This window comes from Typopeltis vanoorti, chromosome 2 (genome assembly GCF_054136105.1).
Source record: "Typopeltis vanoorti isolate ZY-2024b chromosome 2, IOZ_Tvanoo_1.0, whole genome shotgun sequence".
Classification (NCBI taxonomy): Eukaryota; Metazoa; Arthropoda; class Arachnida; order Uropygi; family Thelyphonidae; genus Typopeltis; species Typopeltis vanoorti.
Genome location: NC_143550.1, coordinates 35,034,568 through 35,062,427, shown reverse-complemented (window position 1 = coordinate 35,062,427; position 27,860 = coordinate 35,034,568). Strand labels below are relative to the sequence as shown.

The 27,860-nt window shown below is 33.4% G+C and overlaps 1 protein-coding gene across 1 annotated transcript in view; it reads left to right on the top strand.

Annotated features, from left to right (window-relative positions):
- The window catches only part of LOC150108916 (agrin-like), a 610,886-nt gene that overhangs the window by 19,782 nt on the left and 563,244 nt on the right, over positions 1 to 27,860 (top strand). The window lies entirely within an intron of this gene.

The following is a 27,860-nucleotide window of genomic DNA, read 5'->3' as shown; positions in this document are numbered from 1 at the left end:
AATAACATAAACCGATGAAGAATAGCTATTACAGCATATGAAGTTTAGTTCGGAACACTGAGTGTTTTGAGCATCAAGAATGATCAAAGAAACAAAAGTTCTGAAAGAGAGTTTCCATTTTTATCAAGTATGACGAATACCTGCCAAACACTTCATACAACGCACTTGCGTATGAGGCTTGGTGATGTCAAGCATTACTAACTAAATACCTGTAAGTTGCCATGGAAATCGCTATCTAAGTAGAGGGGTGGTGGAGGGCTGTCACCACACAGAAACATCCACCGCTACATAAATTAAGAGGAATTAGTTGGAGCTGAAATTGTAATCTTATTTGGCATTTAACTGTGTCGAGAAGGATAATTAGGTATAAAACTAAAAAGTGCAGATAAGGCTGTAATTAAATTTTGTCTCTCTGCCACGCTATTAACAGGAGCCAGGAAGTGATACGTATTGATCCGTCTTTGCCGTAACTTCCGCAAAATGTGTCATGGGCTGCTAGTTTCAGTAAAACAGCACAGTCTAATTAATTCTGTCCTCCAGTCCACATTCCATTAGACATAGGAAAACCTTTTGCGCTCGTGATCTAAACTGCGAGTCAACACAAATATATTCATTTGCAGTAGCGCACGCACACAAACGGCTGTTTACATATAAAGGTTCTGCTTTTAGTCTGTAATGTGGGCATACCGTAGAAAGTGTTACTAAAGCAACCCTTTCTAGAAGAAGGGTACTGGAATCACGTTTATTTGCAGTATCTTCGATTTCTTCTTGAAGAAGGAAGGGGTTGGTAAGACGAACATTTTCCAGTAAATGATTTTTGGCTTTTCGTAACGTGAAAACAAGATTTAATAACTTCGTGAGAGTAGGATCATCACAAGACGAATCTTTGTCTCTCAGTCGATTTCGAAGAAGCTCTTTCGTTGAAAACACCCGGGGTTTGAATCCAGTCTAGGATGCCACTTTCAGTAGAGCTTTTATGTTTGTAGATTGTGTGTGTGTTCTCCAGTTTTCATGTTATGTAAGAAGAAAAGTCTTACCATTCTCTGTTTGAGTCCCAACTTTAGATGATGCAAAGTCTTAATAAGTGTTCCTCTCGTACTGCTACAAGAATCTACCCGAGATCCTCTAGCCAAAGGGTACCATCACTGCCGACTTCGCTATGGCACGTGTAAGAAGGCCAGTAATTTATATAAAATAATGCTATTTTAATGACGAAATCTTACTGAGGGTTAATTTCAGTGGATGCTATCAGGGGAAGGAAAATTTCTCGGATGTAAATGACTTCAATGAAAAAATTAGGTATGGTTTAGAAGTTTCCACGTGTTGAATGAAATCTTGAAGGATCCCTGCTTCATTCATGATACAACAAAAGATTTTTTTAAACTGTCGCATATGTCGAAGTTGAAATGCTCTAAGAATAGAATATTTAATTAACTTCATTCCTGTTTTCTTGCATAAATTATTGTGAATTGGAAGCTTTTCTCAATGTTTATTGATATTCATGTGTAGGGAGGGGATTCTGGACTGTCTGAATAAAGATCGTTGTACCTTCGATTCTATTCGCCGAATACAGGAATCTTTTTTTTAGGTGTTTCTTCAGTTAGTTTTTTTATAGATACTAGATTTTTCCGAGATGCTGGGTTCGAGTTTCCACCTAGGAAACTCGAACCCAGCATTCAGAAAACATTATTTCGAACAATAATATTAGTTAGGGTTTAGGATCATGAGATAGCGAAAGTTGTTTGTCATACTCTTGCTTCAATGTTTTTAAAATCATCAGTAGCCATGAACTCAGCTTTTGGTGAGGCTAAGGGTGGAGAACAGGCTGCTCACCGATTTCCGAAAGATGGGAACGAAAAAGAACTCTGCCTATTCTCTTTGGGAAGTGAGGGCGTTTAAGAAATTTTTAAAGGTTAAAGGGTTAGAAATCATATATGAATAGAATTCTGACACTTTTGACGAGCACTAGTTCTACTATCCACATCAAAATGCTCCACATTTGAGCTTCTGCTTTAAGAACGAGTCGATCCTCTCGGTTCAAATCCTGTGTGTAGGATGCGCAAAACTTTTACAGCTAAAGCGACTTAGCCAGTCTTACATGAATATTACAGTATTTCCTCATTTCAGTGAAATATGTTTAAATATGCAGAGGATACACACAAAAAATAAGTCAATAAATCGGACGATAAACGCTTTTTAAACTTCGGATAGGAGTTTAACTCAAATACAATCTGAAATACTTGGGTGGAAAAAAATAAAAAACGAAATTATATTATTATTATTTTTATTATTATTATTATTATTATATTACGCAAACTAACTGAATGTGTACGATGCCTGTTTTTGTAACTCCTACTCTGTAAGAGCCTCAGTAGCTCACTCAGTATAGGCCAGTGTTTCTCAATGTGGAGCAATTTGAATTTTTTTTGGGGGGGGGGGCAATTAGAAAATGACGTTGCATTCGTCATCTCATCACTGTACTCAAAACGCTCACCATCGGCGAGGGAGGGGGACATCAAAATCTTTGAGGCGTTGAGGTAGGGCATGATTCAAAAAACGTTGGGAAATACTGGTATAGGCGAAGCCCTTTGGTCGGAAAGACCTGGATTCGATTCCCGTCAGTGACGACCTTTATCTGATCTCTTTTGACGAAAGGTGAGTTAGCCGGTCTCATACGGAGGTAAAAGATTTTTTTTCACGTAGAAACTCCGGTTTTTCGTTTCCTAGAACAGGCAAATCGGCCTGTTCGATTCACATCATCGATTACAGGATTTATATCTAGCATTTTTTTGATGATTCTCGTTTAGTAAATCTTTAGTTCAGATAAGTAAACTTTTTCTCTCCAAAAAATCTCAAAGTTAACCCCACAACTCTGAAAAATGAACCCTGGAACACCCAATATGCATACAACATTATTAGTTAATATTAGGAATAATAGATGGCGAGAGTTGTTTGATGTATGCTTTTCTTATAATTGATCATCTAATATCTCGTTTCAACTTTTACTTGTCTGTTATTCTTCGTTTAATCATGATGACTAGACATTCACTCGATTTGTTACTTTATAAACACTCGAATTCTAAAGTTACAGTGAAGCTAAAATGCTTTTTTTTTTAAATTAATTTTTGTACGTGATCCACACAGAAGTTCCAAAATTTAAAGGAAAATCATCTGCATATATATCAATAAAGCGATATTTATTGATATATTGATTAAGTTATTGTGATTAGCCTTTAAATCGTTTATTATCCCAGCAATTGAACCTTTGTTGTAACAACAAGAGTTAGATTGTTGTGATGGTAAACTATATTAGTAATAATTGAAAATCCATCACAATGACGCTGTTTAAACAATGTTCGTTTATTTCATATTGTTACACTTTCTATGAATTCATTCGATTCGTTTTCTGTTAGGAATTGCAAGGAGCAGTCATATTCCCAATGGAAGTGCCTTTCGATATGAAGTGCTTGTTATTGCGAGAGTGAAAATCATACCTATCTGTGCAGTCTTAGTCAAGTTAAGCCACGGGACTTCTGATTGCTATGTAGCATCAGTATTCTGTAGGAAGTCAATAAAGGAGAACGTTTTTGTTTCGCAGTGATTTTTACGATGTCTAGAAGTGCACATCAACCTTTTTTTTTTTTTTTTTTTGCGTTTTGTCTGAAAATTGATAAAACGTCTGGTGAAAGATATGACTGATAGAAAACTAGAATATGGAAATGCTTCTGTTGGGATTGTCAAGTCTGGGTAGTTCCATCGAACTGTGGATGACTGTCGGTTGGTAAATGAAAAGAAAGTTGGAGGGGGGGGGGGTTCGAAATAATCCATGATTAGCTATAACCAAGATTACAGAAGGGATAGGAATTTTCATGGGAACGTGCAACTTAATTTTAAAATTAAGATATCAGCACATGCAGACCATTTCTCAAGTTTCCGATATATATATTTCCAAGAAAGCAATTTTTTTTATTATACTGAAGAATTTTAGGATACACATCGTAAAGATAAGAATAACAACAAAGTGAATTCCCGACTTTATCGATGCTCTACATTCGACTCATAACATACATACGTAATATCTACCAACACACACACACACACACACACACACACACAAATAAAAACCAACAGCACTGCTGTGAATAGTGACGTCGTTTATCATTCTAACAATTGAACCTTTGTTATCAGAACAAAGTTAAATTGTTGTGATGGTCAATGTTATTTACTGTGCTGCGATAAATAACAAAGGTTTAGTTATTTTGATGATCGATATTATTTATTGTGCTGCGATAAACAAAGGTTTAGTTGCTGTGATGATTAATGTTATTTATTTTGCTGCCATAAATAACAAAGATTCAGTTTTAATGGTCGGTGTTATTTATTGTACTGCGATACATAACCAATGTTCAGTTGTTGTGATGATCCATGCTACTTATTGATTGCTGCGATACATAACAAAGATGCAGTTGTTGTGATGGTAAATGTTATTTATTGTGTTGCGATAAATAACAAAGGTTCAGATGTTGCGATTGTTAATGTTATTTATTAGGTTGCGACACATAACAATGGTTCAATTGGGACGGTGAATGTTATTTATTGGAGTAAACAAAGGTTCATTTGTTGTCGTAATAAATGACGTCATCATGTACTAATGCTTATGACAACAATCATTTCGTTACTTGTTATAATAATCATTCCACTAGACTTATAAATTCCAAACGCATCAAGCACAAACATAAAAAAAAGGCGAAATCACCGATAACATTCGCTTATATGTTGATAAAAGAGGATTCTCGTTTCCTTGGAAATGAGTGCTGTTGTAGTTTTACGCTCTGTCGTTCATGCATATGTAAGTTTAAACTTGGAAGTTAAACTTCCGTTCAGAATAAAAAAAAAAAAAAAAATCGATTTCTGCTTATCAAACGTCTCTTAATTTGCATTTATTTCGTAAGCTACGAAGTCAAAAAGTTTTCTATTGAAGTGTCTGCAACGAAGCGATCGTCGCGCGCGTGCTCGCGCACGCACGCACGCACACACACACACACATAGAAATTTGCTGATGTCGAAAGTTCATAACTTAAAAAAAAAAAAAAAAAAAGAAAGAAAGAAAAAACGAGAGTTACGTTCTTTAATTGCCCGTCAGGTGAATTAATGACAAAGTTAATACTTTCGGTGGACAGTTTCAAATTATACGGACGTGCGACCTTTCCGTTATTAGCACGAATCGATCGCGTGATCGCGATAATTGCGCCGTAATGAATTTTCTACTATTTCTTTGTCTTTTCCTACCCTCTTAGACTATGAACGGTGTCAAACTACCGTCGAATTAAAAAAGAAAAAAAAAAAGCATAATAGGCTTAACGGTGCTTTTTTTTTGTAAAATAAAAATAAAAAAAGAGATAGAAAGAAAGAAAGAAATCGGAAATTAATAATATTTGAGTTAAATTGATTTGTGAGTGCGCATGTGCAGGGAATCTAAATTAAACACCTGCTTTTCATTTTTAACTTCCTTGACTGGCATTTGAAAAGGCATTCTTCCGCTTCCCATATATCATGAACTAAAAAAAAAAAAAAACGTTTTAAAGGTCGTTTGAAGGTCACAGCTCAGCATGAGTCTGAGCCTTCTCGCTTTTTTTAAAAAGACCAATACAGCTTTAGTTGTTGGCATGATTATAATAATATTTATACGAAGTATCCTGTTCAGCTAGCATGGTTTTGTAATATGCTTATATATAGACAAGCGAACTGCGCTAATTTAAATTAAAATGATTCACTAATTTAAGTAAAGTTTAAAAATATTAAATTTCGTCAAAATCAGTCGCGCGGTTGACAGACGATAAATATAATTGTAAAGTACAACCTATGTTCTTCGTTTATAGATATTATTCTACTTTTCTTTTCTTTTTTTATTTTGGTAATCAGTGATATGTTTATCTATTTATATTTGATATAAATCCCAACGACTTCTAAGTATGATATTTTTACCTTGTAACTAAAACAGCATATGGAATAGTCTCGCTGTTCATCAGAGAATCGTAGAATAACACTATGCGAGATATCCTAGGTTTACTTTTTTCTCTAAAATCAAGACTTTCACTTCACTATCGTGCCACGATACTAGCTCTAATTCTAACAAAGGGAACGATTGCATTAATTAAATCGTAATAATAATTACGAAGTTATTCATTTATTAAATGATATTGATGTATCGGTATATTCTAATAGTAACTTCACTGCTGTTAGCATGAGGAAAGAAACACTTATGAATTCGATTGCAGTTACTAACAAGAACTTTTTAGGCCTTTTTTTTAGGAATTTTTCTCCTGGAAAAAAATAGAGAAAGCTATTTTTTTTTTTAGTAATGATTCTATTCATGAATCATTTGACAAATGCTTTGACAGAATTCAAAGAGCCATTTTCAACAGAATATGCGTTTGAATCACAATAATTGAATTTAATGCAAGATTATTTTTCACGACGAATGAAAATTCGAGAAATACTTCTCGAATAGCCACAAATCTCTAATAACAAAAGTACAATATTTGTTCTTTAGAAAAAAAGTTTCTGATTACGCGTAGTATGGAGTTAAAAGATTTGCAAGCCTATCCTGGGATAATATAATATAATGCGTTATGGTAACCTTCATTCTAAAAGACAATAAAAACAAATAAATAAAAATCCATTTCGAAGCGGCGTTCTCTCTATTCTTCTGAAATATTTCTTGTCAATTATTAATAATTTTTTTTTTCAATTGTCTCAAAATCCCAGCGCCTTCCCAAGAATTATTACACTTGATAGAAGATCAAAGCATGATTTGCAGAATTCCATTATAGATAGAATGCCGTTAAATCTAATCAAAGAACGATTAATTATTCAGCGATGAAATACTCGGAGCTTCCGCACATAGTCGTTTATTATGTTAAAGTAAAATATTTCAGAAGCGAAATTTAAATGAATTATGCATTGAATGTACACATCTTATCTCACTGCATCTCCTGTCTACTAATAAAATGATTACTTATAGCGAGAGCGTCATTTGGTTTTTCGTGGTATTCAGTGCTAAATAAGATGATCTGCTCTCTTCAAGATACAAGAGCGTTTAAAAAAAAACAAAAAAAAAACACATATACGTGGTAATAATTGTCCCCCTATCTGGGGGACAATCATATACATCCATGCCAAAGTCGAGATTAGAAACTGCAGTCTGTTGATTGGCAAGCGAATATGCTAATGATTTGGCCAACTCGACCGACAAAATCTACATGAAATGCAGTGTATGGTTTGTTTTAAATTTTTAGACGTCTTCTTCAAGCAGCATACAAATTATCGTCTGTACAATAAAAAAAAAAAAAAGTTGCAGCATAAACCATTGTTAAAACTTCACTGTTAAAAATAAAAATCCATTGTTAAAAAAGTCCAAGTTTATCTAATAGATAATATTTGCAGAGCAGATTCTTTTTACGGCGAGTAGTCATAGATTTCTTTGTTACGTGCCAATATTTGTTTATGAAGCATGAAGAACGTAAACATCTTAATCTAATGTTATTTCCTTCTTCTCCTTCCAACTTTCCGAGATTCTTTAATTAACTGTACAACGCTATGAATTGAACGTAAAAATACACATTCCACACTCACTGTTACGGTATTTATTTTTCTTTTAATGGTTCCTTCGTCTCTGGATATTCAAAGGATTGCTTACTTAATTATACTGATGATGGAACTGAGGTAGCAGAGACGTTTTTACTTGTTTATTAGAGATTTATTTGAAAACTATTAAAGCAGTTGTTCTCAATGTTGCCAGCTTCATCATCATTAGAAAACTGAGGTATAATTTTCACAATTCCTCTGTTACAACGATGACGCCTTAAAGATCGCAAAAATAAAAATCAAAATTAAAGAAATAGGTTTATGGAAAGATTTAATAAGCTGGCTGATGGGAGTGTCAAACAAAGGAAAAATCGACAGTTCTAGAAAGTGTGAAAGTAATTAAAAATTAATGAATACAATTTTATTTGGCTTTTAGAAATTACGAGAAGAGTTCGTTACATTTAATTGTAATATATTTCCGCAGTAAATAAACTGTGAAGTGTAAATTTAAGAAATCATTTAATTATCGAGCCACTATCAGATGATAATTAGAAATATAGAAAATGCTGGCGATGTTCTTTATTCTTTTGAAAGTTAATGATGAAGACATTAATTCAGTTTGCATCTTTCTGACGGTATCATTATTATATCCAAATTATTCAAATAGCTGTCCATTAAATTAATAATAATCAGAAATAAATTAAACTTGTATAAAATTTATTGTTAATATAAACACGAATGCCGTTCCAAAGGTTTCGTTTTTTTTTTTTTTTTTTTTTTTTTTTTTTTTTTTTTCAACAAGGGTGATTATACTGGGAGTGAAATTTTCACAAAATGTTGTACTAAGGATTTCATAATTAATTTTAAGAAAAAAATTGTGTCGTTCTATGTTGTGGTTATAGCCTTTCGGCTGTTTAGGGGGCAGCTGTATACAGTACGCCACCATCTAGGGAGATGATTATGAGCAAAGGTGGTTTCCCGTTGCCTTCCTTGCCTTACTATATCCTATGTGTTCACGGGGCTGGTTTGCGGGATGAAAAACCCCAGATAAACTAGCGGAAAAAATCCTGCTGTCCACGCCTAAGACGGGCTAACTTGGCAATGGCTGAGAAAGATCCTTAAGCTCCTCACGCGAATCGAATCCAGGACACTCCTTTCCCAAGCATATGGTTGCGAAGCGCAAAGCCACCACGTGTCATGGAACTATATATGATTGTATAAATATACATAGGGCATAGTCACATGACCTATGTATATTTATTTATTTAAAAATGAAGAAAGGAATCTGAATCCCTAAGTCTAGCATGAAACTATATAACTACTAATTTCGCGACATTATAAAACTGCATGTTACATTCTGTATCTCAAGTTATCTTCTTTTCTTTTTACACTGATCTGATGATAGAGATGACAGATAAGAGACTAGCAGAAACCACATGGAGTTTGTACACTCGTTAGTCTAATATGTCTGTAGGTTGTCTGTGTCTGGTGTCCATTATTTCGTGCTAAAAAAATTGAAAAGTACAAGATTCTGTGAAGGAAACCGCCTACCATCTCTACTTAGGCAACCAGTTAACATAGCTAAAGCTGTGCTAACCGGTAAAGGCCTAATTTGGTCTCTTACTACAAAGGAAATCGAACCTAGGTTTTTCCATTCGATACCGATGCGTTAAGGTGGATCTCCTTTCGAACTAAAACTGCAGTTAAGGTCTTGTTTGTCCGGAGTATAAAATCCGTTAACAAATTTCCGATCCATGTTAAACATAAGATCAATTTACAGGGGAAAACCAACCATACATAAACAAATTTGCAACCTCCAAAAAAAAAAAAAAAAAAAAACTACTTTTTATCTGATTTCCAACCACGAATGGTTGTAAATCTATAGACCATTAGTACGGAGGATTTATTTGCCATTACAATCCATGCAACCTGTTTTTTACTGAACATGCCTACTAAATAGTAATAGGTTAATTACAGTAATTTATGTAATTAAGATCTATATCTCATTATAGATCTTATTCTGACATATAATTTTTGTTCACTATAATCGATTTAAAAAAAAGTAGAAAATTTGATTACAACTGTGCGACAACAAAAAAAGAAAAAAAAAAAGAAAAGAAAAAAGTCATCTGGATAACTGGGAGACAGTCAACTAGGCCACAGGACAACTGGGCAATAGCCAACAACCCGACAGGACGTTTAGACAGCAGCCTTTTCCTAATACATTTCCTATCGTTTAAGGCTTGACAATCACAGAGTGAGCTGCTGGATCAAAAACAGAGGAACAGTTCGTTCCTATCCAAACAGCTGGTCCAACTCCCTCATTTGGTTCGCCCAACCAAAGAAACAGAAAGTAGAACATGTGCAAAAAAGAGTATAGCAAGAAACGAACGAATAAAGACTATGGTTGCACAATATTAAGAATTCAAAGACAATGGTCAGATTCTACTCTGCCTAGTTGGGAGTAAAATTTTGTTCCGTCTGTATTTATTTTGTAAGGATATTTCATTTGACTATTTTATCTTTTTTTTTTTTTTTTTTAAACTTTGACCGAACCAGGTTGTTTCCTAGAAAAATCCGTCTGTCTTTTCATGTAGTTCGCTGTCGCCATTTGCACCGAATCAGAGAAAACAATTAATTAATATATAGGCATCATATTTGATATGAGATGCCAATACATGCATTAGAATTCTATATTATATATATAATATTACTTTTAGCAGTTTATGAAATAGTTATGTAAAATGAATGTGGAACAAACAACAGGTTTTAGTTTTTGCGTTGTAACACAAATAAAAGCATATACTTACCTGACGTAAGATGGCGCCATGATCGACTTGCAGAAGACTATAAAAACATCAAAGTAATAATTCTTTTATTTTTGTAATTAAGTTCATTTCTTAAAATATTAATTTAAAATTAACTTACGATTTAATTACAATTAATCATAAAAATTAAAATTAACTTACAATTTAATTATAATTTAATCATTAAAAATTAAAAGTAAAAGGACTAACCTGACGTAAGATGGCGCCACTATCGATATTCAGAAGACTTTAAAAATATAAAAGTAATAGCCTTTTTATTTTTGTAATTAAGTCGATTTCTTAAAAATATTGATTAAATTAAAATTGCGAATGAAAAATTTCACTAGTGTATTTCTTTTGTATTTATTTAATTAATTAAATAAATACAAAAAAATAGCAGATTTAGTATCTGTTCATAGAAACCAACACTAGATTTTTATTTACTCTATTTTGTGCTTCTTTTTTTTTTTTTTTTGACGGATTTTAAACTTTTATATTCAATTAATATTTATGTCATTGGTGCACTTAAGAATATATTGATATATTAGAGTTTATTCCCGCAACTCGTATAAGGCTATATTCTGATAATTATTTTTTAAATGTTCTTGATAATATCGAAAGCATTTTCTCTCTTTTTTTTTTTTTTTTACATTTGAAAATGAAAAATCAACTGAAAAAGAGAATTTTCTTTCTCCGAAATAAATTCACTTTCGCCGATTATTTCTTTTCCTCCTCCAGTAGTTAAAAATTAAAAAAAATCAGTTGTACTTCTTATCCACTCATGACTCAAATTTAATTACTCAGTTATTGGTTCTACAAATTTATTAAGTTGGAAACTTGGCGGTTTTCTTTCCTTAATATTTCTGTAAATGGTGGTAAAAATGTTCGCCTTCAGATATCCGTGCAAAAAATAATTAAAGCCCAACTCTCCATTCAATTTATGTGCAAGCTTGTAAAAAAAAAAAAAAAGTGTTCCCTGGGGATTTTTCTAAGAGAATGTTTACATAGTCCTTGGAGTTTTATAGCTTCCGGGTCTTCTTTTTTTTTTTAGTTTCTTTTGCTTTCATCGAATTAATTAGTTTAATCAGTGGGATAAAAAAAATGTAAAATAAATTCAAGTGCTGACAACAATGAATCTCTCTGGCTTGATGGGCGCGCTCCTCGAGGCAGGCGTGGCCAATGGGGATGGATGAAAAAGTATGACGTAAAAATATTACCTAGTCTGATAATGAAAATATTCTTTATAACCTTGGATTTACTTATCAGATATTTCACATGGTTAATTATACTGAAACTGCATTTTCTTAAGTATTATTGAATAGAATCTGTAATTATGTAATTAATACTAATGAAATAGTTATCGGAGTTAATGATTAGTATAAGTTTTCATTTAGAAATTAGATTATGGTAGTATGAAGTAAAAAAATGCAACCGAGTTCAGGTTTTTTGAAAAAAAATAATTGAAAAAAAAAAACATATTTTAGAAGTTGTTCTTTGAAACTAGCTTCTAGTAAAATATTCACTAAAATAAGAGCCAAAAGGCTTCATTTTGGAGATGCAAAATTATATAAATTAAATAGGAGGCGAATATACGGACGCTTTAAGCGTTCGTCACTTCCTATAAGGTTCGGATAGGGCAACTCGTAGTATAGCGGCGGTGTATTCCAGCCAGATCTCTGGTCAATTTTCGTACGATTATTTTATAGTTTCTGTATTCGGCTTTGAAATAATGTTGGATTTAATATCCACTCAATTTATATAATTCTAATAAAATCGACTATAATTATGTTATAGTCAATTTTTGTAGTAATCATTCTTCTATTTATTATTATTTGTCCTTATAATAAATATTCATTATTTCGAACATTAATTTTAAAATCGATATTTCTTGTTAATACCAACATTATTTTATACTTAAGATGTTCTACTATACTTCACCCTCTGTTTCTTGCAGCGTTTTCTGATTAACGTAAAGTCAACCGTGGTTCACCGTTGCGTAAAAATTGTAGGTTTTTTCCCCTTCTACCTTCTCACTCTTTTTTTTTTTTTTTTTTGAATTCTGAATCATTAACCAAATCTCAACTGCGTATCTATTTGTGCAATGCCCAAACTCGTACCTCTCTTCCCCTCTTTCAAATAAGAAATACCAGAAGCGAGGTGTATAAATATTACCAATCGAACGTATTTTAAATGAGTCCGTGAAGTATCTCCTTATAATTGTGCATTTTCACGCAACCAATAGGAATTTATATAAATTGTGTTGTTTTGTTTACTCTCCGACTACCATTTGCTGACTTGTTTTAATAACAATGCAATGTAATTGTTACGAATATTTTATCATAATACGTGCGTTGCCATAGATACCTGACTGCCATGTTGTTTTCCTCCTGTAAACTATTTTTGCGTAAATATCGATTAGATATTTGGATAGAAACAAAAGTAAGTTTGTTTTTAATACAATACAAGTAAAATCAGTGCATATATAATTTTAAATTGTAAAAAATATGAATTAATTGATCTTTTATAATTAGAAAATTTTCAAGGGATAATGTGCGATAGCACATTATCCCTTGGATGCATAATAAACTAATAGATTTAAAAACACTGTAATATTTTTAAGGTGATTTATACATTTCAGTGACCAAATTGGTCTTGGTTTTACTTGGCGAACAATATTTACTACTAGAAGGGGTGTATGTGTGCTTTCATTTTTTTTTCTTTCTTTATTTCAAAGAGACTAAATTCCATTTATATAATTATATTTTTGAATTATATTCTCTGAATGTTTTCCACAAGTGCATATGCCATTGATAAAGTGTGATGGTTGTAGATTTGGAGCTTCTATTGGTGATTAGTAGCACCAAGCCCTGTTACTCACTTCTGAAACAAACACCATTTAATAATAAATTGAATACAAAAATACTTAGGACTAAAAATCTAAAATTAGTGTCAAGGGTTTTAATTTCTTGACATAGCATTGCACGCTCTATTCAGTATGTGCGTGTCGGTGTAAACGCATTTCTAAGAATAGTGTAAGACAAAGAACTTAAGAAGATACAAAAAAAAAAAGTCGTTTGGTGGGGGAGGGGGGCAAAACTGAAAAATCGTCCTTGTGAGTGCATGTTAGAAAGATAAATGCATCTCCTTGTATTAGGTGTTTGTTTCTTTTTTTCTTGTAAGTATTTTGGGCTACCATCAAGCGCGATTCTAAAATTAATTTCAATTAATTATTAAAAATGATTTAATCCACTTATTTTTTTATTCCACACGTTGGTATTAACATTTTAAATAATATACGCAGGAAAAGGGATTTGAATGCTATTAAAATTTCCCGGTTGTGCCATTAACTTAATAATTTATTTTGACAAAAAAGTCTTAAGCTTATAATAAACCTTAAGTTATGAAAAAAGAAATATAAAATGAATCGAGACTTCCTGTAGTTGGCGGTTGGCTGTACATATTTTTATCACCTGGTTTAATGCTATTGGATTATAAGTTGGGTGATGGGGTGCACGTTAAACGCATTATTTCTAATTGATTTATCAAGTAATGGCAACTCCTGCCTCAATTTTTATCCTTAACTTTTGATATTTCATATAATTGTTATTCTAAGTAATGACCATCCTGAATTATGAAGATGCACATTTATTTCAGGTTTAAAAATCGTTATTACATTAAGAAAATAAAATGGTAGGGCTATAAATAGAGGTTCTGATTTGTTCGATATTCTAGTGGGATATACGAAGGTAACAGTATTTTTTTAAGCAAAATCCCAATATTGTTCTTCCCCCAATTCAAACATGTTTCTTACTTTTAAAATTCGGTAATAAATGCAGCGTAACCTTGTGATAATTTCGACGATAAGTCGACAGAAGAAAAACTATTACTGGTTCGAATTTAGTCACTGACTAGAGGAACTCTTTTTAGAATTACAGAATTGATCTTTAACAGAAACAAGTAAGATTTTTCTCCAAGAAGAAACTCTTATTTTTAATCCCGCTGCTCAACAGAACGGACTACAGTCACGGCTAAAATTTCAGAAATAGAAATCTTTTCTAGCTCGCGTGCCATTTTTTGCCATCGGTATAATAAAATCTACATTTCCTCTTTATGAAGTACGCAAAGAACATGCAACTACTGCAATAAGAAATTGCCTGCACGTGAAGATTATACGTGTGTAATAGTCTGTGGGGAAAGGGGACAAATGATGAAGAAATTATATCTCAGAGACGATGCATCTAATGAGAAACGTACACGCGCACATTCGAATAAATATTATTAGGATTAGGAACATCGTCTCTTATGTAGCACCACCGTGGGAATGCACTCGATTTCGGCGATGTTAAGACCTGCTGTACAGATTGCCTTAACAAATAACTGAAACAGCGCCACCTACTCTCGCTGGTGAATGAAAAGGTATTAGGGAAACACTTGTATTTTTAATATATTTGCATAACAACGGCCTGAGGATGATTCCGGATAGGATTAAATAGAGATTAAACATCTTTAACATCCTTATTTTATAAGAGTGGTAAAGATTAAACTGATTTTATTTAAAATTCGTTCTGAGACTACGATATTATTCAGAGTTCGCTTTAAATAAATCTAATATTCTAGTGTAGTCTAATAATATTTGCTTGGGAAACCATCTGATGATATTAACAATAAGTTATGAAAGGTCCAGTGGCGCAGTCTTTGCAATGCAAGAATCACATGGTACAAGAACAGAATAAATAGCAGCAAGACCAAGAGTTTTTTCTATTTAGTCAATAAGAAGGATTGTGAAATATCAGAATTTTTTAATCTGATACAGAAGAGTAAGGTTATGATTTGATAATTATTTAAAACCAGTATAATGATACTCGGTTGATGGCCTAGTAAATTAGCTGTTGGGACATAAGTCACTCAAGCCTTAAGATGCACATCACTGACGTGTGCGACCAATTTCTCTTCACTATATCATAAAAACATAAGATCAAGCAAAAGTGGTACCGAAGAATACGAAAGGAAAGAACTATTATCCTAAAGGAGGTTAGCGCTAATCTCTTGCATAATTGGAGATTGATTGGATATATTGAGTAAGAACGATAGATCCCTAATTAAGTTATATTCGTTTTTAATAGTCTGTTTATTTTTGTATTGGTTTTTATTGATTTGGATTATTTCACTTTTATGTAATGATTATTATGTTATATTAATTTATATATAAATATATATATATGAATATTTAAAATTATATCAAAAACAAGAGAAAATGTTCATTTTTCTGTTTTCATTTTAATATCATTATAATTTCTTCCTACACCTTTAAATGACTTTCATATTATTCTTATAATCTTCCATAAGAAAATTTTCCAACTGAAAAAATACAGGTAGCTGTATTAATTTCATTGATAATTTTTAAGCGTTGTATTATTATTTTTTTTTCTGTCTTTGCAATGCACAGTACAGGATGCGTATTAGATATCAACCATGTTAAAACAAAAACTATTTCTTTTTACATGCAAACACGTTAATACCGGTTTGAAGATATTAGCATACGAAAGGTCAACTTACGAAACTTTCAGTTTCTACAACATTTGGCTTTGAAATAATGTTGGATCTAATATCCACTTTGCTTATGTAATTTTATATCTCCGAAATGAAGCCGTATGGCTCTTTCTTTTAGTAATACAGTTCGGCTGATCGCAGAGATTGTCCAACATCAGGGCAACTCGTTGCAAAGGTGGAGAAAACTACACACATCTGAGGTTGCTAAGATTCCATTCACATTCAGATCTTTATTATAGTATGTTATTATAATTGTTCTTTTATTATTAGTTATCGTTGTTAATCTCTTATTGTGCGTAATTTATAAATTAAACTTTGTCATAGGTATTTATGTATAGGAAAAAATATAGTATATATAGGGTTCGCTACTCTCCGCGGAAGACGATGGAACCAAACCCCGCGGATACGGGGGGAGGGCCTACTGTACTAAGAAGCCTATCTGGTCCATTTATTTATTTTATTATTGTTATATACACTTTTGGCATTTAACCTGAAGACGCAGTCAGGGTCACATCAATTTTTAGTGGAACACGTTTCTTATTGCCATCAGATATCCCACCTTTTCTTTCATAACTGTGAATTCTCTTTCCCCCCCCCCCCTTTTTTTTTTTTTTTAGTAGATTCGTATTGCGTGCATTCTTGGAATAAGTTGGCTTATTTATGAAGTCAAATTAAATCTTCCATACATTTTTCTGCAAAAGAAAAAACCCATTATGTGCACTTTAAGTGGATATAAAAAAAAAATTCCTTTGTCCTTGGAAGCGACCTTCTAGAATTACTTGTACAATATGAAATAGAGGAACTTCTAGCGAGCAGAAGGTAACAAAGCAGAACGAACAACGAAAAGCAGAGAATGTTCTCGGCAAAGATGACATAAATAGGTAATGAACAGGTAGCTGTTTAGATAACATAACCCATGCAATTGATATTTTACAAGTCTCGCAAGATAATTAATTTCCCTTTCTACTTCCCTTGTGCCGCCAATGTTAGATACAGTCCACCGCCTAAAACAGACTTAGTTTAATTAGTACAGTGATATAAATTATTCACGTGCCTCATACTGTGACATTTATAGCAGCCTACCTAACGCGACTGGATCAGAAATTAAAGGTTTGCACACACCAAATGGGACGTAACTCAACCAGACAAATATCTAAGATCCTTTTACGCTTCTTGAATTCTTAAGATTATATAGCATGGGAAACACCACTTAGCACATCCACTGGAATGTCTTTAATGCAACATTGTTTACTAGAGCAATTTTCTCCATCTGGTTGCTTACAAATATTCCCAGTGTTCACACCGAGGGCGACCTCTTGTACAAGCAAGCTGACTTTTGGACCATTTAATAACCTATTTGAATAGCCCATTCAGTTGCGGATGTAAATTGAGTGTGTACACACTTATTGTGAATGTTTTAAACGCTATTTGTGGTTAATAATAATCCCAAGCATATTAAGATTAAAAGTAAAATTTTCCTTTAAGGCATTTACAGAAATTGATATATATTGAAATATTTATCTGAGTAAAATTAATGTCAATAATGTAGCTTAGGCGATCTCATAATGGAGATACCGAAGTTAGTTCTTGCGCCAAAATACGCGAATTAATCGGATAACTTACGTAGTTATCTGGTATAATAAACTGGTTTTATAACCTTAGTTGCTCTGGCATGATCTTAACACAATAATTATAACTTAATCTTGCACTGAAATCACTCAAAGATATTGGTCATTACTAAAAATTAAATACTTGAGTACTTCATATTTTCATGCTTTTTTTTAATAGAGAAAAATAGTCTCTCTCTCTCTCTCTCTCTCTCTCTCTCTATATGTATATATATATATATACAGGGTGTTCGGGATAAATTTGACAGTTTCGTTAGGAAAAAGAAAATCTTCTTTGTATCTATTAAATTTAATGAATTGACAAAAAAACATTACAGGCAGAGTTAATTACAATACTATCAACAAGATTTACTCAATATAACCACCATTAGCATCGATCACAGCTTCAATTCTGCTTCGGAACCTCGAACAAGCTGATGATACAGTCTCCCTGGGAAGGGCCGCAAAAACTGTTTTAATTTTATCCATTAACTGGGCTTTTTGTATTACTGGAAGTGCGATTGGTGTCTTTTTCAACTGGGCCCCAAACAAAATAATCCATGGGGTTAAGGTCTGGGGAGTTTGGAGGCCAAACATTTGGACTGGTGAAGTCGTAGAAAATTTCAGACAACCATTTTTGACTTTTCCCAGAGGTGTGGCAAGGGGCCGAATCCTGCTGCCATACATACGGCCTACCATTGGCTACCCTTGTTATCCAGGGCTTGACTACAGTTAGCAACTCCACGAACAAAGCCCGAATTCCAATGCCAGGGTTCTTCAACACCTGTTCCTGCAGATTTGCGAGGAATTCTGCTGTACGAACGCAATCAGATCGTCTGCTAGGGATCTTTCTTCTTGCTACATCCTCGTAGTCACCATTGCAAGTCTCTAGTTCATGCCTGATTGTTTTTACTGTATTCAGGGAGCATTGGGCAGCAGTCGTAATATCCTTATTTTGATGGCGGGCACGAATCATCATGATACAAGTTATTCTCTTCCATGATTCAGGTGGGTTCCAGCTATCCATCCTTTCTGACATCTTGTATATGAATGAAGAAGGGTCCAAACTTTTAAATGAAGAGAAGTGTGTGTTAATACATGTAACTTACGGAAAAATATAATTAATTATAAATATGTCAAATTTATCCCGAACACCCTGTATATATATATATATATATATATATTGTGTGTGTGCGCGCGCGTATGGCCGTTAAATTACCTACAAAGCTAACGAATATGAGATGATGAGACTTGGAAAGATTTTTAAAAAATGGCATTTATCATTATTTATTTATTTATTTATTTATTGTATTATGTCCACTTGTCTGTTACAGCCAAATAACTCGACTTCTAGTACCTAATGATTTAACGATGCGGCGCTTTAATCCTATTTGCACCTTCCGTTATGCCTGTAAATTGCTAGAGTACTTCTTGCCGGTTTGCGGGATGAAAAATTGGAGTTGCCTGAAGGGAAGAAATCCTCCCCCTCCATATGAGATAGGCTAACTCACCTTCAGGATGAAGACACTTGATAATAGGTCTTGTCGTCCTAGGTATGATTCGAACACAGGCCATTCCAAATAAAGGACATCGTTGATACCGCATGAGTTATAGAAGCTTCTATTATCGCTGTCAGCTTTCTATTTGGCTTCCCACTCACATGAGTTCTTTTTTTTTTTTTTTTTAATTTAAATTTATAGTACATTAGTATCATGGATGGGCTAAGCATTTTTCCCTATGCTAATTTTTAATCTGGTCAGCAAACCCCACTCTAGAGGCCAAGCATGGAACTTTTTCAATCTTCTTCAGGTCTCCAATAAGTAAGGTTATTTTTAAAAAAATATGGTGCTTTGAATTTAAATTTCGTATAAGAATTTGTCACCCAATGCAAAAAAATAAAAAAATAAACAGTAACTCTTATAGAATTCTATGATAAGCTGCTGACGTTTCTATAGCAACCATGTCCCGATCCATCTTGTTCATCGCTAACCCAATGATAAAAAAAATACTATTATTAACATTTATTTGGTCTGCAGAAATCTGCAATTTTAGGTAATTAATTCCACCTTCTTGTCTTTAACATGCTATAAAGCTAAAGTAAATTCTCAAGATTGGAATTTATAGTTAAGAAAATGCATCAGGCTCTTGTAGTTTAAAGATCTAAATTACACTACCAATTCCATTAGTATGGACTGAGTTTAAGCATCGGAGGCAAGTAAAGGTTTAAGTGAAAAGATAAATTGAGAGATCCCATTATTGTCGGCTCGCTTTGTCCACAAACTTAAATGTAATGCCGTTCGTTCCATCGGAAAACAAAACACTTCTTCTGTTCGTATCTGAGTTTAATTATGAAAAGCTGCCATCGGGGACATCTAACAGGAAAGATAATTACAATACTAGGCGGATGTCTTTAACGTGGACAAAAAAAAAAAATCATTTCAATAAATAAGTGACTAAAAGTGAATTGTTCGAATTAATGTAAATAATACTCAAGTTGAAAGTTCTCATGTTAGTAATATATACTCTAAAGATTATGTAATTAACATTGAAGATAAAATGATTCTTCTTGGTTTTTTCTAATTTCTTTAGCTATTAAGTAATTTATAATAAGTCAAAGGAAACAAGAGAGTATTAAAAAAAAAGTTTTAAACATCAAAATAGCCGATAGAAAATGTGACTCTTAGTAATTTTAAATAAAAACAGAATTAAACAAGCTTATTCAAAAAATAATATGCATTTAATTCTTAACAGTAAATTTAACATATTTATAAACTAAGTTATTTTTAAAATGGTGGCTATTGTTTGATTCAAAAACTAAAAGTAAAAATTCAAAATTTATTTATTAAAATAAAAAACTTAGTTATATATTTTATTTTTATTATAATTATATATTTTATTTTATTAAAAAAAGACAAAAAATGTCTCAGATTTGAAACATTATTATGCATATATGATATACTACTGTCGCATTGTCCCTATAGCTACAAAATTTGAGCAACAAATTTTCATAATCGATTAAGCTCAGTTCTTCAAATCTGCTGATTAATTTAGTAATACCACTATATTTCCAATAATTTCTATCGCTGCACATTTTTTCATTACTTTTATTACTAATTTTAATTTATACTCGACGAATAATTAATTCTCTAATTTTCTTCGACAGAAATAAAGGACTAAACTCTAACAAAAATACGAACATTTATTTCTATTGTTTTCTGAAGATCAAAATATGTGTATACAGTATCATACTCAGAAAATGTCCGCTAGATGGAGGTATACTGATCGTTAAAAGAGATTAAAAAATCTTTCTGACTGTAAAAAATAGATTATTATGCTCACATTTTTAATTAAACGTTTCCATACTAATTCCTTTCGAAACTTTTTATTTTTGAAAGATGCATGTTCGAATTTAATTAATATCTCTTTTATTGTTGATTGATCATAAAAATGTAGACATTTAAAAATTAATATTGTTATATTTTTCAAAAAAAAGAAGTTATTATAAATGAGGTTTTCGTACACAGATTTCTCCTAGTTCATTTTAATTTATTTATTATTATTTTTAAGTTGCTATTTGTATTAAAATGTTTTTGTTACGCAGATTTTAAATATTAGACTAAGGTTCGCCGATAGACGGAGCTTTAGTTTTGAAATGAATCGCATTATAAAACAAACATTCTGCTGTGTTACCGCAGAAAACATTTTCTCGAGAAAACAAGCGGTTTTTACTCACCAGCCGAGTTGCGTGGGCTTAAGTTTGATGTACTAATCTCCAGAAATCTTTCAGGAAACTTATTGATCTCGAGATACGACAGGGCTACTAGAACGTATTACTTACAGTAAGGGCAAGATGGCAAAAACAATCACAAAAAAAAAAAAAAAAAAGAAGAAGAAAGAAACAAGAAAACGGAACTGTAAGTTTCCTATTGAAAATAAGAGGTTCCACTGACGGTACGTGCTGATGCCTTTTATTGACCGGATGTCCCAATACATAAATCTGAAACAACTTCACCGTAAAGCGCGCACTACTTGTTTCTCCAGAACTAAGTGAATAACAGAAAGAAGGGAAGTTGCTTGACGGATTCTTGTGTCAAAATGTCATTACGGCAGAATGTGGCACCCGTTCGACAGCGGAATGATGGACAGCGGGTCACCGCGCTAGCCAATAATGTCAAAAATGCTGCTCGTGTTTGCAGCTGGTGCCTCTCCTGAATTTAAGACAGCCTTCAATAATGCCTTTGCTCTCCAAGCATTCGCTTTGTCTTCGGAAGAGAGAGAAAGAGGCTACAATGCTGAGCTTCTTTTGTTTGCTGGGCATCTTTTAGAGAAACGATGATGCTGCTGTATGTGCAATTGCAAATATTCGTAGAATTATAACTTGAAAATTACGATTAAGGGGTTTGATATTCGTAAATCAATGGATATTAATGGCTACAGGCTAGATTTAATGGTAGAATCCCAGTAAGTAAATTAATCGGTAGAAAGGACAGAGGTAGAATGTACACCTGTAGAATTGATCAGTGAAATGTACACCCGGAGAAATCGCAGGTGAAATGTACACATAGAATTGATCAGTGAAATGTACACCCGGAGAAATCGCAGGTGAAATGTACACATAGAATTGATCAGTGAAATGTACACCCGGAGAAATCGCAGGTGAAATGTACACATAGAATTGATCAGTGAAATGTACACCCGGAGAAATCGCAGGTGAAATGTACACATAGAATTGATCAGTGAAATGTACACCCGGAGAAATCGCAGGTGAAATGTACACATAGAATTGATCAGTGAAATGTACACCCGGAGAAATCGCAGGTGAAATGTACACACGTAGAATTGATCGGTGAAATGTACACACGTCGGAATCACAAGTAGAATGTATACATGTTGAAATCAACGATAGAAAGGACATACATAGCAATCTATCAGCACTTGCATTTGACTTTTTTATGACTCCACCCACAAAGGTTACCTTAGTACAGTAAGTGTACTGAACATATTAAACTGTATATGTAAAATCTAATATTCAGCTGAAATGAATACTTATTATTTTGCTTTCACATTCAATCTTTTTTTTTTTGCATAAAATTTCAATGTTTGTATTTCTCATATGGTTACAATAAACTTACCTAAGAACTATCTTAAAAAAAGAATGCAAATGTATATGTTTGAAATCACGAAAATCCCATTATCGTGTCTTGGAGACCGAAAACATTTGACAAGAAAAGACTTAGACAAGAAGCGTATTTCTTTTCTGTTTCCTTTTTGCTATTTTACGCTGTTCTGATTAGATAAGTTTTGCTGAGGTTGATTTGTCTGAACAGACAAATTGGAAAAGTATTTTAATACGTACTTGTTATGGGAAAGGAGCTATTTTTAAATCCTGAAGCTTTGGAAATGAGTTTATTTTCTAATTAAAGCAATGAACTCGGTGAGTAATTACTTTACTTAGAGAAGAGGAAGATTTGAGTCAGCGTGTAACGAGTCGTGATGGCTTTCTTCGCATATTAGTTCGGAAGCAAGACAGTGAAGGCATTTCTCGTCTCTCTCCCTCTCTCTACGCTGAGATTGGTAGTGAATAGTCACAAGTCTGGAGAAAAAAGGATTGAAACCAATAACCATTCCCCGAAGTCTGCTAAAATATTGTTACAATTACTCAAATCCTGATTCTAAGAAAAAGAGCAAAGTAATCTCTTTTTTTAATTTATATATTATGCCCCGTAAAAATATTCATCTGTCTTGTTTGAGTGCATTAATGAGAGCGTTATACGAAGTGGGAAAATGCATTAATTACTTTTCTAATTAACAGTTAAGTAAATATGTAAAAAATGAGACACGGCTAGTTCTTCATGTGTGACTTTTATTTTTTATTTCATGCTTTTTTATATCAACTGAACATTAGATATATTTTCTAAAATTTGCAAAATGAAAAAAAAAAAGAATTTCTGGAAGGAAAACTCTTCCACCTCCGTATGAGACCGGTTAAGTTGAAAAGCCCCTTAGTATTTTAATATATTGCTTTTTTATTCGTGTAGCACATATTATGTAATAATTAAAATAAACAAATATTCCGTAATAATAATGAAATAATCTTTATTTAAAAATAAAAAATAAACCGACAAGGATCTGAGCGCCACCTAGTTCAAGTGTCTCTAAGAAGAATTAGTGCACAATGAGATCTCTGCTTTCGGATGAATGCCCGGATGTTATAAAAAGTAAACGTAATTGACGCCTTACTAGTTTTGAAGGTGCCATTTTTTGAAATGCGGGCGTGGAGCGATTAATGTGCGTAAAGGATGAGGCCTAAAATTAACTGAAATTACCTGGGTCATGTAGATACGAGAAACTAAAAAAAACTTAATGATTTTAATATATCTTAAGAGCAAGTGCATACAGACTCAAGATGTATTAGTAAAACGTTATGTACAAGATGAGCATACAAGAAATGAGTGACGCTTTAGGTAACAAGTAAGATAAAAAAAAAAAAAAAACGCTATTCTGCAAATAGATATGATTCTTTTAATTTATATGATAATCATGTTATGATAATTGTGTATAATTTCAACTTCCTATTATTAGGCTCATGTTTAATAATTCACTTGTTTGCTATTATACATGAATTCTCATGTATAATAGGAAGTTGAAATTATACACTAAGAAATACGTGAACATGCACTACTTCTCCACAAAGTCTCAAAGTTTATTGATGCCCCTGTCCCGTGCCCACACCCAGTAACCAACATCACACCGCCTGATGAACTTCTTCATCCGTAGTGAAATGGTTTCTCGAAAGGGGGTCCGAGGGTCTGAACAAATGGAAATCTGAAAATGCTGCATCTGGGCTATAGGGGAGAACGTGGCAGAGTTTCCCAACGATTATAGCGCAACCACTCACGAGTGGTGTGGTGTGGTGCAGTAGCATTGTCGTTCACCTAAATCACACCGCTTGTCAGGAGTCCTGGGTGATTGCATCCAATATTGGCTTCCAGTTTGTCCAACGTTACACAGTAAAACTCTGCACTGATTGTTCTTCCCTTTGGCAAGAGGTCCACCTCTAACAGAATGTCTTGGCGATCCCAGATCACTGTGGTCATCACTTTTCGGACAGTTTTGAATTTTTTCTTCACAGGAGATTGTAGATGTTTCCAGGTCATGGAGTCTTGTTTGCTCCCCGGAGTAAAGTGATGAACTCATATTTCGTCTCTTGTGACTAGGCAAGCGAGAAAATCCTCGTCTTTGTCGCTGCATCGCAACTCAATCTTCAGACACATCCTTATGCGTGTTGGCTTGTGCTCCTCTGACAATTGTCGGGGGCATCCTGCGGGAGTAGAGTACATCTCTTGAAAGCCAAGGACATCGTGAACGATTTCGTAAATGTCGGACTCACTCAAGTTCACTACTTGTACAATTTCACGCAGTTTCATTCGCAAATCTTCAAGAACGATACCCTTAATTCGCGAAATGTCATCTTCTGTCTTGTTCGATAAAAGCGTGCCTGACCGATGTCAATCTTCAACGTCACCACGGTCCGCTTTAGCACCAAGAACACACCTGCTTCTTTGACATTATCTTTTCGCCATAAACAGCAAACCAGTTCAGGGTGAATTTCATTCGATGGTGTCCTTTTTGCGTGCAAAAAACGAATAACTTCACGGGCATCTGTTTTGGACTACACTCGCACGGTGGCCGCCATCTTGCAAATGGAATTAGTTGTGAGGCGACAGTAGCGCCACACTGCAATGGTGGTCTTTTTGAATGTTATTAATGAATCCAACTGTCCACCATATTTTATCTCATTCTCTTTCACCATTCTTAAGAAAAAAATGTTACTTTTTTTTTCGAAAATCCCTCATACTATGCTGTCAGTTTCTTCGCTTCATAAAAGTTTACGATGAAACTTTTCTATCTCATTATTATTATTATTATTAATACTAGATGTATTTCTACGAGTCTTTCCAGTGACCTTCAAAAATTGATCTTTGGTATAAATTTTAAGATCCGGACCATATTAATTAAAGCTCATTAATCCTTTAACGATATATTAAAGCATCACATAAATAGCATCGTCATTTCTTCACCACCCTTCCTCCAACAGTCAGGCTTATAACTGAGGGCGAATATGGAAGAAAAGCGCAATCTCTTTTAGCTAACCGCCCTACAAGATTTCCTCAATACCAGTTTATGAAAGATGATCATAGAGAAAGTTAGATCCCTTTACTACAGTAGAACTATTTTGAATCTTTCGTCCTTACGAAATCCTTCGCTTTAGAAAAACTCGTTTCACAACTGATTGCTGAGAAGAAAAAGGTAATCTGATGAAGGAAAGCGAAAAAATAAGAATAGAAATAATTTCAATCTATATATTACACAAATCAAGTATGGCTAATGTATCAAAGTATTTAATCAATCCAGTAGCGCACGGAGGATTTAATCTAGTATAGAAATAAAAGACACGACATAAAATAAATAAAAAAAATCAATTTTAATTAGGAAAAGATTTTTGGAAAATTTTCTAGTGTTTTTTCTTTTTGGGGGACAGGGCCCCTTGGCCTACCATGAGTGCGCCACTGAATCAACGAAGATAAAATTATCTCCACTAATAATGGAGATTCGATAAGAAAATAGATGTGACAGGCTTTTCATAGTTTCTGTGAAAATCCATACCGTATTCTTCAAGTCTAAAACCCAATTTTAGACTGCTGATGTCTCTTTCTCTTTTTTTTTCTCAAATTAAGATAAAAGTAGTCATGCTATATAAAATAGCGTGACTGACTTACTCTTCTCACAACTGTAGTATTATAGAGCTTATTATGGAATAAATTTGTCCGTTTTGTTCTTCCTGAGGAGAAGTTAAATAAATTGGAAGACAAAAGCTAGGGGAATTTATTTTAATCTATTTCTTCTTTTTTTTCTCGAGTACCTACTAAGCTTTCCGACTCTCAGTGATGCTTCGCGAATGAGAAAAGTGTATATTGAATTTCATTTACTACTCTTACAGAGTTCAGAATTATTTAATCACATTAAGTTGGTTTGCAACTTGACTTACAGAATGTTCTTTTTCTCTTTTATTTCTTTTTTTTTCTTCTAAGCTTTATAATCTGTACATCTTGTACAAGTTCTAGTTTCTCTCTCTCTCTTCTAGTTGGGAAGAAATGGGAGTTGGGGGGGATAAAACTAAAATTGCTTTTTTAATCCCATCAGTGCTGTTCACAACAACATTTCTCTTTCTTCCAAACGAAGTTAACCCAACATCTTCGAATGTAAGAAGTAGAAAGACATCCCTGGTGGCAGCATATAAGTAACAGTCACTCTGCACTATTGAAGATAGCAGGAAGGTACCCCCAGCTCAATGCGGAAACTCTCAAATACTCTTCCTTGTTGTAACTTTGTTCATTAAAATGATTAAAGGAGATTGGATAGTGCTTTATACTCTGTAAACAAGTGAACTTAAAACTTACTTTATGAAAGGAAGTGAGTGACGGATCTCCAAAGACATCTCTTGAGCTTTGATCTCAATGGAGTAGTAATAAGTTTTTGCTCCTACAGTCCTTCCTTATTTTACCGTCGACCTAGAGAAACTAGAGAAAGTATGCCGACCTGTTCGACAGCTCAGTAAAAAAAAAATAAAAAAAATAAAAAAAAAGCCCGGGTATTAAGATCAAAATCCTGCCCAGTCTTATCAACAAGACACATTCCTGCTGCTAGCATTATTTCACCGCCTTCTACAGATGGGAGTGTGTGGGGGACGGGAGGGGAGCATGGAGAAAGAAGAGAATGCACCTCGTTCGATGGTGGATAGCGATTGATGTGACAACGTTGCTAGGTGACAGAAGATGCTTAAGAGCAAACGAGATGTCTTCCGGAACAGTACAGCGTTATTAACTAGAGAAAGCAAAAAAAAAAAAAAGTAATTTTAATAGTTCTTTAGGTTCATCGACTTCGAACCGTAGCATTTGCAAACTTTTGTCTATTCAAGAAATGATATATATATATGCAGACACAGTTGAGAATCTTCTTCTTCTGCATGGGTGATCGTCACTCCAAATATTATTACAATATATGACGGAGAATATTCCATTGAATGATATAATTTTGAAATAATATGACATAAATGAGACAAGGAAGAATTGGTGATTGAGTTCGAATAAAATACATCAATAACAATGAATAACTTATACTCGTAAAACCATCATTAGAAATATAATAAAAACGGCTCTAAATTTTTAAATGGTTTCGTGGGAATATAAGATTCAAAGTTTTTATAAACAGTATTTAATCAATGTTTGCTCATCTCAGACTGGGTAAC